Source organism: Callithrix jacchus, chromosome 3 (genome assembly GCF_049354715.1).
Source record: "Callithrix jacchus isolate 240 chromosome 3, calJac240_pri, whole genome shotgun sequence".
Taxonomy (NCBI): Eukaryota; Metazoa; Chordata; class Mammalia; order Primates; family Cebidae; genus Callithrix; species Callithrix jacchus.
Window position 1 is genome coordinate 96,053,284 of NC_133504.1, and position 14,850 is coordinate 96,068,133.

The 14,850-nt window shown below is 35.6% G+C and overlaps 1 protein-coding gene across 4 annotated transcripts in view; it reads left to right on the forward strand.

Annotated features, from left to right (window-relative positions):
• PPP3CA (protein phosphatase 3 catalytic subunit alpha) overlaps positions 1-14,850 on the forward strand; it is a 314,986-nt gene that overhangs the window by 20,800 nt on the left and 279,336 nt on the right. The gene's annotated exons all lie outside the window — the stretch shown is intronic.

The following is a 14,850-nucleotide window of genomic DNA, read 5'->3' on the forward strand; positions in this document are numbered from 1 at the left end:
TACTGTGATGAATGTTTAGGGCTAGCCTAGTTACACACTCACTACATTGTTTGAAAGAAAAAATGGTAATGGTAATTGAGAATTTTAATGTTTCTCTTGAGGCAGGAGAAATTTGTTTGTTCTTGGGATTGCTAAACATCTTTTGAATCCAACTGAACTCGTTTAATTTACTTTGAGAAATTCTGTGGTTGAGGTAGTTGCAGGTCATAGTTTTAGGCGGAAGGGAAGATTTAGCACCCTGTACTGATTACCTGCGTCTGTAAATTCAGGGAGCTCCAATTTCACACTGAGGCTTCTTACCATCTCTTGCTTCATGGTGAATACCTCTGCATGTGGGAAAGTTTATTCCTGCTGGAATCAGCTTGGGTTCATATTTTCTTTTCTTCCTTTTTTTCCCTTGTGATATTTTTGTGAACCCTGAACTTCAAATTTTTTTTTTTAAGGTTGTTGTTTATGAAAAGTGTTCATTATCATGTAGATGAAAAATTTGAATAACCTTCATGCAACTAAAGTGTTTTGTTGACAGTTCTTCTTTTTCAATATACATTTATTGAAATGTGAGGGTTTTCATGGCCTGATAAAACAAAATATACAACTTTCCTGCTATGTGTGTTTATTTCAATTCTGAAGCCAGACCTCGCCTGAAATAAGCTCTGCTTATAAGGAAATTGATGCTGAGTTATGATTATGCCCAATATTTATTACGCATATACAGCTAATTTGAATGTTATAAGTATAGAAAAACATTAGGTAAGTCTGTATTCAAATAGGAATACCAAAGTAAGATAACCAATGACTAAACATTCTTACTGGTAGTATATGTGAATCAAGTGAGAAAATATGTAAGAGACATGCTTGGAGTTTCTGTTTGTCTTTTTTTTTTCCTACAAATGTGGATTTAGTTTGTGTCTTACAAGTGATATTTTAAAGTAGAAGATTAGGAGAGCTTTTCTTTTGGGAATTCCCCTAGTAAATACAACTTCTAAGTTCACTTCCTTATTTTTGTTCTTTCTTGAGCTAATGAGAGATTTTAACATTTGTAGTAGATTCCAGGTTTTAGAATTTTTTCTGATTAAAGAGAGGCAAGCTGGAGTCCCATTCAGTCATGGTATTTGATTAGAATTCAGTTGTCATGGACAGACGTAAGACTGTTCCACATATTCTTAAAAATGGAAATTTGCATAAATTATTTTTTGTACATTCACTATTTTAATTAATTATTTACCTTTCATTTTTATGCTAAGCTGTATATTGTGACCACATGGAAGAAAGTCTACCCCTTTCCTTCTTTACAAGATTTCCTACTATGAGATTTTGTGAGTGATTTGGCTTATTTCAAGAATGATGTAATTATCATCAATAATGTATATTTTAAAATGATTTTGTAGTTATGCCTCAGATAATAAAGATACTACCTGTTCCTGTTTGAAATTCTGTCCTGTGAAGAGCTAGCACCAGAAGGGATCTTTTGCTTTTGATTAGTGAGCCTGTATTTAAGAGGTTCCTTTTCTCTTGAATTGCTATCTCCAGCTACCTGTTCAGAGATGTTCATGAATGAAGGGAGTGAGTGGGAAAAAAAGCTTATGTTACTTGTAGACCAGAGAATAGTATAGGAGCTAAAAGTGGTGTTTGTCTATAGGCCACCCTTAGTTGATTTGTGTTGTCATGTAAGAAACATTTTGATGCATTTATTTCAGGACATGGCATTTTGGAGACTTCATTAAATTCTACCTATTGCTATTTTTGATAGAATCTGATCTAGAATGTTACGAGGCAGTAGAAAAAGCTGAAATGGCAAGAAGATGGCACTCTTCAGTCTTTACAGATTCACCTGTTTCAGTTTTAGAAACATTTTACCATTCTTTTTGCTTCTCTTACAATTGGAGCTATTTGGATTAAAATTAAATTTATCTTTATGACGTGACCTACTTGGAGTCAGTTATTTTTACTAATACTGTTTCTTTTAATCCCTAAGGTAATCCTGTGAGGAGGTTAATATGTAAATCTGTTCTGAAGTCTGTGAATCAAAGATGATAAATAATTTTCTCATGATCAGAGAGCTAGTAAGTGATCAAGCTGGAATTAAAAACCAGAACATTTTAAAATTATTTTGAAAAAATGTCAAGTATGTTTAGAAGCTGGAGGACAGTTAACCCCCATATACCTAGTCCATAGATTACTTATGGAGATTTTATTACTTTTTTTTATTCCTCCTTCTTTTCTTTGGAGACAGAGGCTCACTCTGATGCACAGGCTGGAGTGCATTGGTGCAATCTCGGCTCACTGAAACCTCTGCCTCCCGGGTTCAAGCAGTCCTCCTGCTTCAGCCTTCTGAGTAGCTGGGACTATAGGCACAGGCCACCCCACCTGGCTAATGTTTGTATTTTTATTAGAGACAGGGTTTTGCCATGTTGGCCAGGCTGGTATCAAACTCCTGACCTCAAGTTACCTGCCTGCCTTGGCCTCCTAAAGTGCTAGGATTGCTTTTCTTTTTTCTTTGCCAAAGTATTTTAAAGCAGATCACAGACATCATGTTAATAAATGCACACATTTTAACTGTGGGGCTAGTGTTTAGAATTCTGTACCTAATAGTTTAAGTTATAAAAGAGCATGACACAATATAAAGACTATGAGCAGTAAAAGCCACACTTTTCTAGAACACAAGGTATATATCTGCTTTCAGTTTTCTTGATATGGTTAGTCATCATTTGCCACTCATTTGTTTAAAAAATTAATGCAATAACTAGTATTTATTGAGTACTGACTCTGGATTAGGAACAGTCCCTCATGCTTTATGCATATTAACTCATTTAGTTCACAGTAGCCCTGTGCGCTCTTTTTTATTGTGGGTTCCTGTTGCTTGTCAAAAATAGTTACTTCTTTTACTTAAAAATGAAATATTCCACATTGCCTTGACTTGTAATACCTTTTCCGTTCTGTCTCACCTTTAGTAATTATGATAATTTGTTGAGGAAGGTATAGAATGGTGTTGCTCAAAAGTGTGGTCCACAGTACAGCAGCATCAACATTGCCCAGAAGCATGGTAGAAATACAGAATCTCGGGCCCTACCTTTTGAATCGGAATCTGCATTTTAACTTAGGTCTTTAGGTGATTATTATGCGTATTAAAGTTTGAGAAGGTTTAGGTTGCATTTAAATTGCCTTGCAAGCATGGCTGCACATTACAATCACTTGGAAAACTTTTAAAGCTATCACTGCCCAGCACTGCCCTTGTACAATTAAATTAGACTGTTTAGGTAAGTCCCCAGCATCTTTTTACTTTCCTCTTCACCTCCCTTTAAAAAATAGATTCTCTAAATGAGACCCTAGCACTGTTGTTTTTCAAGTATCCCATGTGATTCTTAAGTTTGGCCAGTACTGGTTTTATAGGAGTAGATATCTTTGTGTTCTGTTACAGCTTCTTAACCCTGAACAGAACATTTCAACTTGTAAGTCATATATTGAAAATGATGCCAAATGAGAATCAAAGATAGAAGAAATTCTGGGCTTATATTTACTTTGTCTTTTTGGTGTCAGTAATTGGTTCCTCATGACATAAAATATAATTTTCTTTTTTTGCAAGACTGAACTCCTTTATTGTTCTTATTCTCCTTGGCACTAGGGAATGAAAATGCCGCCAAAATTTGTCTGTTTTTTTGTTTCATTCTTTCCTTTGGTGAAGCGTTATACTGAGGGAGGCAGGGAGATACGGAATACCAAGTGGACAAAAACTGGACCAAGAGTTGTTAAATAAATTCACATCATTATACTGGATAGGATTCTAAGCATTTAAATTTTTGTTTTTAAATTTTCTTCAGTTTGTATATGGCTGATTGATTTTCTTTAACTTAGTGAATGTAGTCCCAGGCACAGACTTTGTTCATTTAGCTGCATTTAGTGAGTGCTCAGTAAAAGCAGCCAGAGGAATGAAGTAGCAAAAGGGAACTGGAACAGTGGGGAGAAATGGAGTTTCTATGTGCTCCTTGCCCTTAGTTGCACATGGTGGAGTGTTGGAGCTAAGCTACCTGCATTGACTCCTGGCTCTGCTGCTTATTTCTTATGTTGTGGTAAGCCAGTTAATTATGTGCCTCCATTTCCTTCCTTCTTTCCTTTCCTTCCTTTCCCTCCTTCCTTTCCTTTCTTTCCTTGTCTGTCTCTCCTTCCCTCCCTCCCTTCCTTCCTTCCTTTTTCTGTCTTACTCTGTCACACAGGCTTGAGTGCAGTAGTACCATCTTGTAATACTGGGGTTCAGGGGTTCAGGGTACCCTCAGCTCCCAAGAGGACATTTCTCCAGGTTTGGTCTCCTGCCCTCTCGAGAGGACCACGGTGCAGTACGCAGTAAATGTGGGACTCAAAAGTGTTTGTAGAAGTGATTTATTTAAAGAGAGAGAGAAACAGGAGAAGGAAAGAGAAAGAAACGGCGAATTCTCACACTGAGTGAGAGAATCCAGAAAAATGGAATACAGGAGAGGGAAGCAGCTTCCACACTTAGTGGAAGGGAATAGAGAGAGAGATGGAGTTTTAGGAGGGGAAGACAGGCTTCCACCAGAGAGTGTGGAAGGGGACTCCAGAGGGGAAATCCAGGATAGAGAAAAACAGCTTCCACGAAGGAAATGTTCATGGAAGGGGATCCAACATGGAGTCTGAAGGGGTGTGGAAGAAGGGGACTTTTAACCTGGGAGGAACTCTCACCTTCTCTAAGACCCCAAGCCAATGATAGGAGTTCCTTAGAACTTCTGCTGGAGCGATTGACTCTTAATTTCTTCCCAAGTCTGCAAAATTTAAACATAAACCATGGGGTGGTGGGCATGGCCCTAGGAAATTTTTGCCCTTAAAACTATGCCCCCTTGTGGATCTGGAGAGAGAACACCTTCCCTCAATCGCACTGCAACTTCCACCTTCAAGTGATTCTTGTTCATCAGTCTTCCAAGTAGCTGGGATTACAGGTGTGCACCACCACACCCAGCTAATTTTTGTATTATTAGTAGAGACCAGGTTTCATCGTGTTGGCCAGTCTGACCTTGAATTCCTGACCTCAAGTGATCTGCCCACCTTGGCCTCCCAAAGTGCTGGGATTACAGGTGTGAGCCATCATGCCCGGCCTTGTGCCTCTGTTTTCTTGTCATTAAAACGTGGTAATAATAGCAGCTACCTATAGAATTGTTATGAGGATTAAGTGAATTAATATATGCATACAGTAGTTAGAAGAATGTTAGACATATAGTAAGTGCTATATAAGTATTTGCAGATATAATTACTGTTATTAAATGTTCCATACCTCAAAAAGAAAAGGTGGCTTATATATGAAAGCATAGACTGTTACCCTAATGGTTTTAACATCTGAGAGGTTCTTTAAATTAAGATAAATTTTTTAATATGGGAAATTGGATACCTGATTTGAGCACGAACACTAGGTGTTCAGACATATATTCTGATTTCATTTACTCCTCATTACATTGGGTAAGTGAATAATCAGTTCATCCTTGACTGAAGAGGGAGCAAGTAACACTCATCACACATACTTAGCTTGTTGAAGTATTTTAGATTCCTTCCATAAGAGTCACTGAATAAATTCAAATTTTAGGCTTTAAAATAATTGTCTTCCCCAAAGCCCTATAGTATCACAGTTTAGTATTTTTAAAGCAATTCATTAGACTAGTAGTATTTTATAGTTTGGCTTTATTTGAGGAACAGCTACAGATATTCAGTTCAAGCATGGAGGAAATGGAGCAGGCAGGGTAGAGGGCAAGCAAGGGAGGACTGGAGCAATAAGGAATACTAGAGCTGTCAGATTTGGCCCTTCAAGGGACCCTAAATACTGCATGTTAGTCTGGTGCCTTTATTTCCCAAAAGATAAAGTGGCTGAAGTGTGAAGATTTTAGTATTCTAATGAGAAATCCATGCTCTATTTTTACTTATTTTAATGCTTTTCTCATTAAATACATTGATACATATATACACACATATATATTCTGAATGTAGCAAAAAAAAGCAAAAAAATCTTTTACTCTACAATAAGATATTTTCATGTCTCTTCAAGGTTGTGATATTAACTAAATATATTACCTCTTTATCATAGTTGTCTTAGTTCATTCAGGCTACTATAACAAAAACACTGTAAACTGAATGGCTTGTAAACAAAAATTTATTTCTCATAGTTCCTGTGGTTGCAAAGGCTGCATCTTTAGATCAAAATTTCAATAGACGCCAGGTGTGGTGCCTCATTCCTATATTCCCAGCTCTTTGGGAGGCTGGGGGAGACAGATCACCTGAGGTCAGGAGTTTGACACCAGCCTGGCCAACATGGTGAAACCCAGTCTGTACTAAAAAATATAAAAATTAGCCAGGTGTTTAGTGCACACCTATAATCCCAGCTACTTGGGAGGCTAAATCACAAGAATCGCTTGAATCTGGGAGGCAGAAGTTGCAGTGAGCCAAGATTGCGCCACTGCACTCCAGCCTTAGTGACAGGGTGGAACACTTTCTCAAAAAAAAAAAAAAAAAGTCAGTAGATTTAGTGGTGTTTGGTGAGGGCCTACTTTCTAGCTGTGTTTTAAGGGCACTTCCTAATCTTATTCATGATGGTCTGGCCTCATGACCTAGTCATACCCTAAAAGGCTGTATCTCCTAATGCCTTATCTTGGAGGTTAGGATTTCAACATATGAATTTCGTGGAGATATAAACATTTAGACCACAGCAATAGTGATTTTCATGCATTTTGGAATAGACTGTGGTATCTATTTTTCATGGGCAAAATTAGGCATGTTTTTGTTGGCATAGAAAAAATTGCTATGTGAAGAGAGTGACTATTATTTATTTAACATTTAACCAGAAAGCCTAAATATGTTCAAAAGAGCTCATTTGACAAGGGTTCTGTGGCAGAAGTGTTAAAGGACAAATGAAACAAGGATTTCTTATTCTTAATTGGAGTTGAGGAAAAGGGCCAATCTTCTGTAGGGAAAATGACTATAAATGGTCTTTACAGTGAAGACATCCTCTGTTGCAACAGCCACCTTTTTGGTCAGCTTGTTTTTCCTCTTCACAGAGTACTGCTATTAAAAACACCTTTCCCTTGGCACTTGAGCTCTACTATTTGACTCTTCAGAGTTTTCTTGTTTCTGCATAAAATTTCATTGCTCTTATTCTTGAACCTTTGTGCAGCTGTAGTACCAAGCTCTTTGCCTTTTTCTTCATTTGTTCTTCCCATCTTGGAGGCTTATTCACTGGTACTTGGTATGCTTGGAAGGGTTCCCTTGTTTTATGCCAGATGACAATAACAAATGAATCATGCTCCCTAGTCCTTTTATAGATAGATTTTGGGGGAAGAAAATTTAAAACAAAAATGTTATTGTCATTACTGAAGATGGAATGACATTTATTCTCATCTGATAGACTTTGTGGTCTCTGCTAATATTTTTTAAGCCTTTAGGGCAAGGATTACTTTTCCTTGTTTTAGTGGTGTAATATTGTCTGCTAAAGCAATACTCAACACTGAAATGCTCTTTTGTTTCTTCAAATATATGTGGTTTCTGAACATTATCTGTTTTTTAAATAATGTAGTTCTATAAGTCAGTTATACAAAAGGACTTCTGTTTTTACTAATTATTATGGGTTAATTTATATAAAATAAACATGTATGGACATATTTATTTCTGTAGCTCTGCTCTCCTTGAATTTGTTTATAAGCATTATATCTGTAGAATGTAGGTGAGGAAATGCAATCACAGTTTTCGATCTCACAGATCACTGGTGGACATAGAAGCCCAAATCATGTCTTATGACAGAAAATAGCGTAAATCCCACCAAAAATGCTTTGTCTTGTAAGTGAAAGTGCAAGGGTTATATTTGACTTAAACACACAAACATCGATGTTTTTCTTCTCTTTACCTCTTTGTGATGCTTTCCTCTTAGTTGGCTTCACTGTCCTGTAGTCATTTTTTTATGTTGGAGCAAAGATATGTACCCTGTAGCTCCAGACTTAACTTGGATCTCAGAATAATATCTGAGATCTTTTCACAAAGACCTCAGAATAAGCCTGACATGATATCCATCGCAATCATATAATCTCTCCCAAAGATTCTGAATGGATCATATGCCTACTTTTAGATCAGGCAATGTGTCCAGGTTTGTCAGGCCAGCCTCTTTACCAGGTAATGACAGCTTAATTATACATGAAAAGATTGCTTGTTTAACTCAAGTTAAGAATGATAGAATAGCTGTGTATGTAATATTTTAGGCAAGGTTTTTAGCCTGAAACATTGTTCCTTTCTATATGAAGGTTGTTTCTTTCTAAGAACCATGACCAATCACCTGGCATCTAAGCCCCTCTTCCACTGGAGGAAACATTGACATATTAAGTCTGTATAGATAATGTGTATACACACACACATACATACATACATACATACATACATACATATGAGTGGTTTTGTGTGTGTGTTTACCATTTAAGCTATGCCATGGCTGTGCTGATGCATTTTGAAAATACCTTCCTTTAGTATGTAATACTGTTTTAATAACACATAATATGCAAGTAAACAATTTTAATTGATTACATTTTAGGTTAGTTGTTTTTGGGTAGCTTATAGGGAATGCCTTCCTAATGCTAATGCCTAATCTCAAATATAAACTTAAAATCATAGTTTTGGATAGGCTCCTTCTGGAATTAAAAAAAAAATCACTACAAATTCTATGTGTGTGTGCGCGCATGTGTGAATTTGTAGTTGTTTCTGTAAGATAGAGTAATATTACCTGATGCTCTTCTTAGAGTTATGTTCCTTGCTAATATTTTGGCCTGTTGTCCCTCTATTCACTGACTCCTATGGAAATTGAGGATTGGGTAGAGGAAATTGAGGCATACACAGTATCTTATACATTTAAAATGATCCTAGAAAGCAGGATGAAATTGAGGTAAATGTACATGACTTAGTCTGCTTAATAATATCTGATACCGCAAAGCTAATTGTACTTAAAGAGTTTTTGCTGGGTCTGTTTTATCATTCTTAGTATGCTGTTTATTTTGTATTTAAGATAGCTTTCTTGTTACAAGTTTATTCCTTGGATATTTAAACTTTTCATCAATTGATATAATTGTTCTTCTGTTCTGAAACCTCTTCTAAATATCCCTGAATAAATTCTTCTCTCAATTTTGTTTTTGTGATGGAGTTTTGCTCTTGTTGTCCAGGCTGGAGTGCAATGGCACAATACTGGCTCACCGCATCCTCTGCCTCCCAGGTTCAAGCAATTCTGCCTCAGCCTCCCGAGTAGCTGGGATTACAGGCATGCATCACCATGCCCAGCTAATTTTGTATTTTTAATAGAGATAGGGTTTCTCCATGTTGGTCATGCTGGTCTCAAACTCGCAACCTCAGGTGATCTGCCCGCCTTGGCCTCCCAAAGTGCTGGAATTAGAGGCAAGAGCCAGCATGCCTGGTCCTTATCTCATTTTTTTTTAAACTGATTTGTGAGATTTCTTTTTCTCCATTAACCTGATTCTTATTGAAAGGAATGAACCACGTTTATGGAAGTACTGTCTATTTCATATCATTTAATCTACTGCCCATTTGAAATTGATGATTTAGTTGTAAAGAAGTATTTTTAGTTTGCTTTAACATGGCTTGTAATACAAAAGTTTTGGGTACTCTTGAATAAAATTAGATTATAGAACTTGTAGTTCTAAATATGTATTTAAATTATTGAATCCTAAACATAGTGTGAGTGAACCTTAAATGGGGCGCTTCCACTAATTAGTAACCTTTCTATGGAGACATGCCACAAATCACTGGGTTAGCATATAACTTAGTCACTTTGTAAATAGCATACTAAGAGTTTTTAAAAGTAATAATGTGATTTATCTTTCATTCTTTTTTGGGGTATACATTACTGAAGGAATATCAGGTAACTCTTCTGTTCTTCCTTTTTAAATCTAGCTTTTTTTCCCCCAATATGGTGTAACTCAGAATTCTTCACTTTTAAGAGCCCAGTAGCTTTTAATAAATTTTCTAAGTGGCTGCCTGCTTTTAAAATAATATTTGTCTTCATTATGTTCTCATTCATTGCCAATTTAATTGAGAGATTGCTCATCCAGCAGAAATGGAGCTAGCCTGCACTGAGAAGTGCAAACCTGTTTGAAACAATTTAAGAATATGGAGAGTTTGAAAGAAGTGAGAATCTCCAAGCCAGTTACCATTGCACATTTCTTAGATTCCAGATCCTTTTGTACAAAGTTAAATATGAGTGGTAATGCATACTGGACAGAACTTTGAGCTATTAGAATTGTCTTGATACCAGGTTTAATGTTTATATTAAAAACAGAATGCTGGCTATCAAGTTAGACTGAAGCATAAGGTTTTGGACCCCAACTTTTAGAACTTGCCAATCAGAATCTCTTTCTTAGGTATAAATGAAAACTTTAATGACTCTTACTGGAAGACATTGATTATATTGTTTTTCTTAGTATCTACTGCATACTTTTATGCTTGTACTATATACTGTATATACAAAGAGAGCAGTTATCACAATACTACACAGATATGAAGTTCTAAAAATATAACTTAATACTTCATGATTCATAGGTTGATATTTTAAGATTGGTTAGGTGGTAAGTGTGATACCTATCAATTTGTCTGAAATCTAAGCACATCATTAATGAAGCCCAGTTTGCTTACCACTTCTGTGATTTCCTTATAAAATATTCCATTATTCAAGGAAAAATACACATTTCTTTGTGTTTCCTTTCATGGGAAAGTCATTTTTACTTTCTAAAAGGAATTTAATAGCTGAAGTTCCTTTTAAGTATGCTGTAAACTCAGTTTAAAAGGAATAATTTAATTGGTGCTGGGGTTTTCTGAGGCTAGGCCTTTTATGAACAGATGTTAGTAGATCATTTCAATAGTGAACTTTTTTCATATCATTCTGTGGCTTAAATTTTTTCTAAATGTTTCTTAAAAAATAAAATTCCAGTGTTTGAAAGCGTGTATGTGAACATGCTATCATTTTGAATGGGCAATTTATATTCCCAAATTGTTATGATATGTTATTTTTAAAACATTTGATATATCATTTTTCACTTTTCTACTGGCAGAACTTACTTTTACTTAAACCAATTCCCTATAGTCTTACCATGGCAAAAGATTAGTATTTGTAAAGCAAATCCCACCTGATTTTGTCTGACAGAAACATTAATTCTTCGTAATATAAATGTTGAAAATAGTTTCCTAAAATATAAAACCACATTTACTTATTTGATTGCTTATAATGAGATGACTCTAATGGGTATTATATCCTTCCTAAGAAATAACACTAGATGTGTCAGCCTCAATTATCTCTGATTTGCTTGAAAAATTTGATTATATATTATGAGGAAATTGGAGAATATATGCAAATTCTTGTGGCAGGTTCATCTAGTTGCCTCCAAATACTGATTTTTACCTTCCACTTTAGTGATAACACAACTCTGATTTTACCTCAACACATTGCCACCCAGCTAGAAAACTCACATTTTGTAGCTTCCTTTGTAGTCTTGTGAATCTGTGTGGTAAGTTCTCTTCCTGGGCAGATGTTGAAGTGCTGAGTGTTACTTTTGATATATATTCTTAAAAGAGAAAGGTATCATATTTCTTTCCTGATTTTTCTCATCCTGCTTCCTACAACACAGAATTGATGGCTGGAGCTTTGGCAGCCATTTTAGAGCTTGGGGGTGCATCACACTAGGCAAGATTTCCGGCCAGCCTTATTTTGTTGTTTTGTTTTGTTTTAGGCTTTTAGCAGCCCAAAGCTGTGGTTTTTAGTTTCTGTCTCTAGTGATAAGCAGAAAAGAGGGATGAGGAAGGAGCTGTACTGCCCAACCAGAAACCGAAACTACGAACCCATGACTGTATTCTCTCCCTTGGACACCCCTGCATGGAGTAGTCTGAGTCCTTGATGACTTTGTGGAATTGCAGTACTCTAGGCTAGATTACCCACTTTGACTTAATTTCTGTGAGAGAGAACCAAACTTCTATCTTACTTAAGTCACTGCTATTTTGGGTTTGTCATATGCAGCTGAATTTAATTCTAGCAGATACCATTCTCAGTGAATAGGACCTTTCTTGTATATTTTATTGGCTTTATTCTTTTGGGAATATCTCTGCTCTTGAATGTCAGTGAAAAATGAATATGCATAAGGGAAAGACATGAATCTGATGTTGAAGGTTACTGATTATGTGATCTTGGGCAAGTTATTTTACCTTATTGAGCTTCAATTTACTTTTTTATAAAACTGGAGTTGTAGTGTGTCTTAGTTCATTTGGGTTGCTCTAACAAAATGCCTTAGATTAGATGGTTTATAAAGAACAACAGTTTATTTCTCACAGTTCTAGAGGCTGTGAAGTCAGGGTGCCAGCATGGTCATATTCTGATGAGAGCTCACTTCCTTCATAGGTGTGTGTCTTCTCATTGTAACTTCACATGGTGGAAGGAGTGAACAAGCTTTCTTGGGCCTCTTTTTTAAAGGCATGAATTCCATATGGGAGGACTCAACCCTCATGACCCAATCACGTCCCAAAGGCCCCACATCTTAATATGATCAGATTGAGGATTAAGTTTCAACATGTGAATTCTGAGGGGAGCACAAATATTCAGACCATAGCATAGTCATAGTGTTTGCTAAAGATTATGGTTGAATAAAATATAAATACTTGGCTCTAGGTACAGCACATAGTTTGCTCAGAAGTCACATTTGTTACTACCTATTGTTTCTTTATATTGAAGTACCTGAGATCATGTCAAATGATACTTTCCTTTAAAAGTATAGAGGAAATAAAGAAGCCAGAAAAGAGAGCATGTTAAGGATTTTGGCAGAAAAAGAAGTGAGGAAAACTTATGCAAGATAAGAGGATCTCTACCAAAGAACAGCCATAGAACGCTAGATCAAAAGGTGATTGTAATAATGAAACACAGTTTGAAATGAAAATTGGGTTCTTAGAGCCTAATATTCATGTTTTTAGGCTATTTAGTTTCAGAGTCTTACAGTATACAGGGAACCAGATGTTAAGATTTCTGTAAGTAGGACCGTTACATTTAATGAAAAAAATTATAAAATCAAGAGCTAGTTGTTTCTAATCATGTTTTGAAAAAATACAAATGAAATATGTTCTTCTGCACAGTGGTTTTTATAAAAGGAGAAATGAAGAAGCAGTTACTCTTATAATGAAAGTAATCATTCAGATAATTTGAAGAAATAGAGGAATTTTTATACTTTGTTTCCATTTTTTTTCTGTAGTTCAATTAAAAAAAAGTCAAAAATGTCTTATAGGGATTATTTTTATTTTCTTAAAAATATATTGGTAGATTTTTTATTAAATTATTTAAGATCAGATGTAGTGAGAGGTGTTGCCATTTTTGATAGTTTTTACAGCAGCGCAAAAAGCAGTTTGAGTTACATCATTTTGAAAATTAAATCTTTTGATGATTAGTAACATCTTAATTGAAATTTGATAAATTAGAAGCCCATCTGCAGAACTGACCCTTTAAAATTAATATATGTTGAAATATCTACAGTAATGTTGCCAGTACAAATGTCAGATAGTGTATTGCAAACACGATTTTGCAAATTTCTGATTCCTTTTAGTTTCTGGATTGCCTCTCAGTTTTAGTCATAGGGTAGGTGACGATATTGTTGGACATAAATGCATTTGAAAGTTGCAAATGCATGCTGTTTTATTTTAAAATTATTTGACAGACTCTCACTGGTGTTTGTTGTACAGTAACAATTGTACCTTCTAGTGTTTGCCCCTAAACTGAACTGCTTAGAAGAAAAGAGCTTTTGGTATCAGTTCCCCCCATTTTCCCATATGTTCACTAGTCAGCTGGGGTTGACATTTAATTATTCCAGCCTTTATATTCACAACCACTTAAAAGTTTAATAGAGTTTTAAAAAATCCAAACAATGTGTATCTTATATAATTTTATTTCCATTTAATATTCTGTTACTAAAAAAGCCAGGGTAGCCATTTGCTTATAATAAATCATGCCTTCTTTTAGGAATTTTTAAAGTCTTTTTATTGGGACTCCTAAGTTGACAACTCTGCAGTCTGAATTACCCTTAGACTCTGAAAATGCTTCAGATTTAAAATACTACCAACCAACATGGAATACTGATCTTCCCACTTGTTCTAGAGGCTAGTTGGGAAAACCAGGGACAGGCTGTTCTCTTGCAATTCAAAACAACATAAACTGAAATTGAGATAAAATTATATTAAATCCTCAAGTCTGCCATGTTTGCAGAGGTCAACTATACAAATATGAATGTTAATTTGAGACTTCAAGAAAATGACTCTGCTAAAACGTAATATATCTTGAAAATTAAGGTGACTTTCTGTTTAAGTCAAAACTTCACTGGTATGTGTCAGAGATCATTTTGTATATTATATCTTTAGTCTGAGTGTGGTGGCTCACATCTCTAATCCTAGCACTTTGGGATGCTGAGGTAGGAGAATTGCCTCAGGCCAGGAGTTTTGAGACCAGCTTGGTCAACATGGTGAGCCCTCATCTCTAAAAGGAAAAGAAAAAAAAAGATCCTCCAAGAACTCAGTTGTGTGGTATTAAAAACTGAGAGAGAAATGTTCATAATATGAAAAATACATTCCTACCCACAGGATCTTTAGTAATAAGGAATGGCATATCTTCAAGCAAACAGAAGTGTTTGAGAGGTATAAAATAAAGGATTTGGTTAGATTGGAAGAAGGGAAGGAAAGAAGAAATTAGATTTTGTACATTTATTAGAATGCCTTTCTCAGTAATTTGTATTATATTTTATTGTACATTTTAAAGTACTTTTTATGTATTCTTTGCCTTCTGTAGCCAGAATG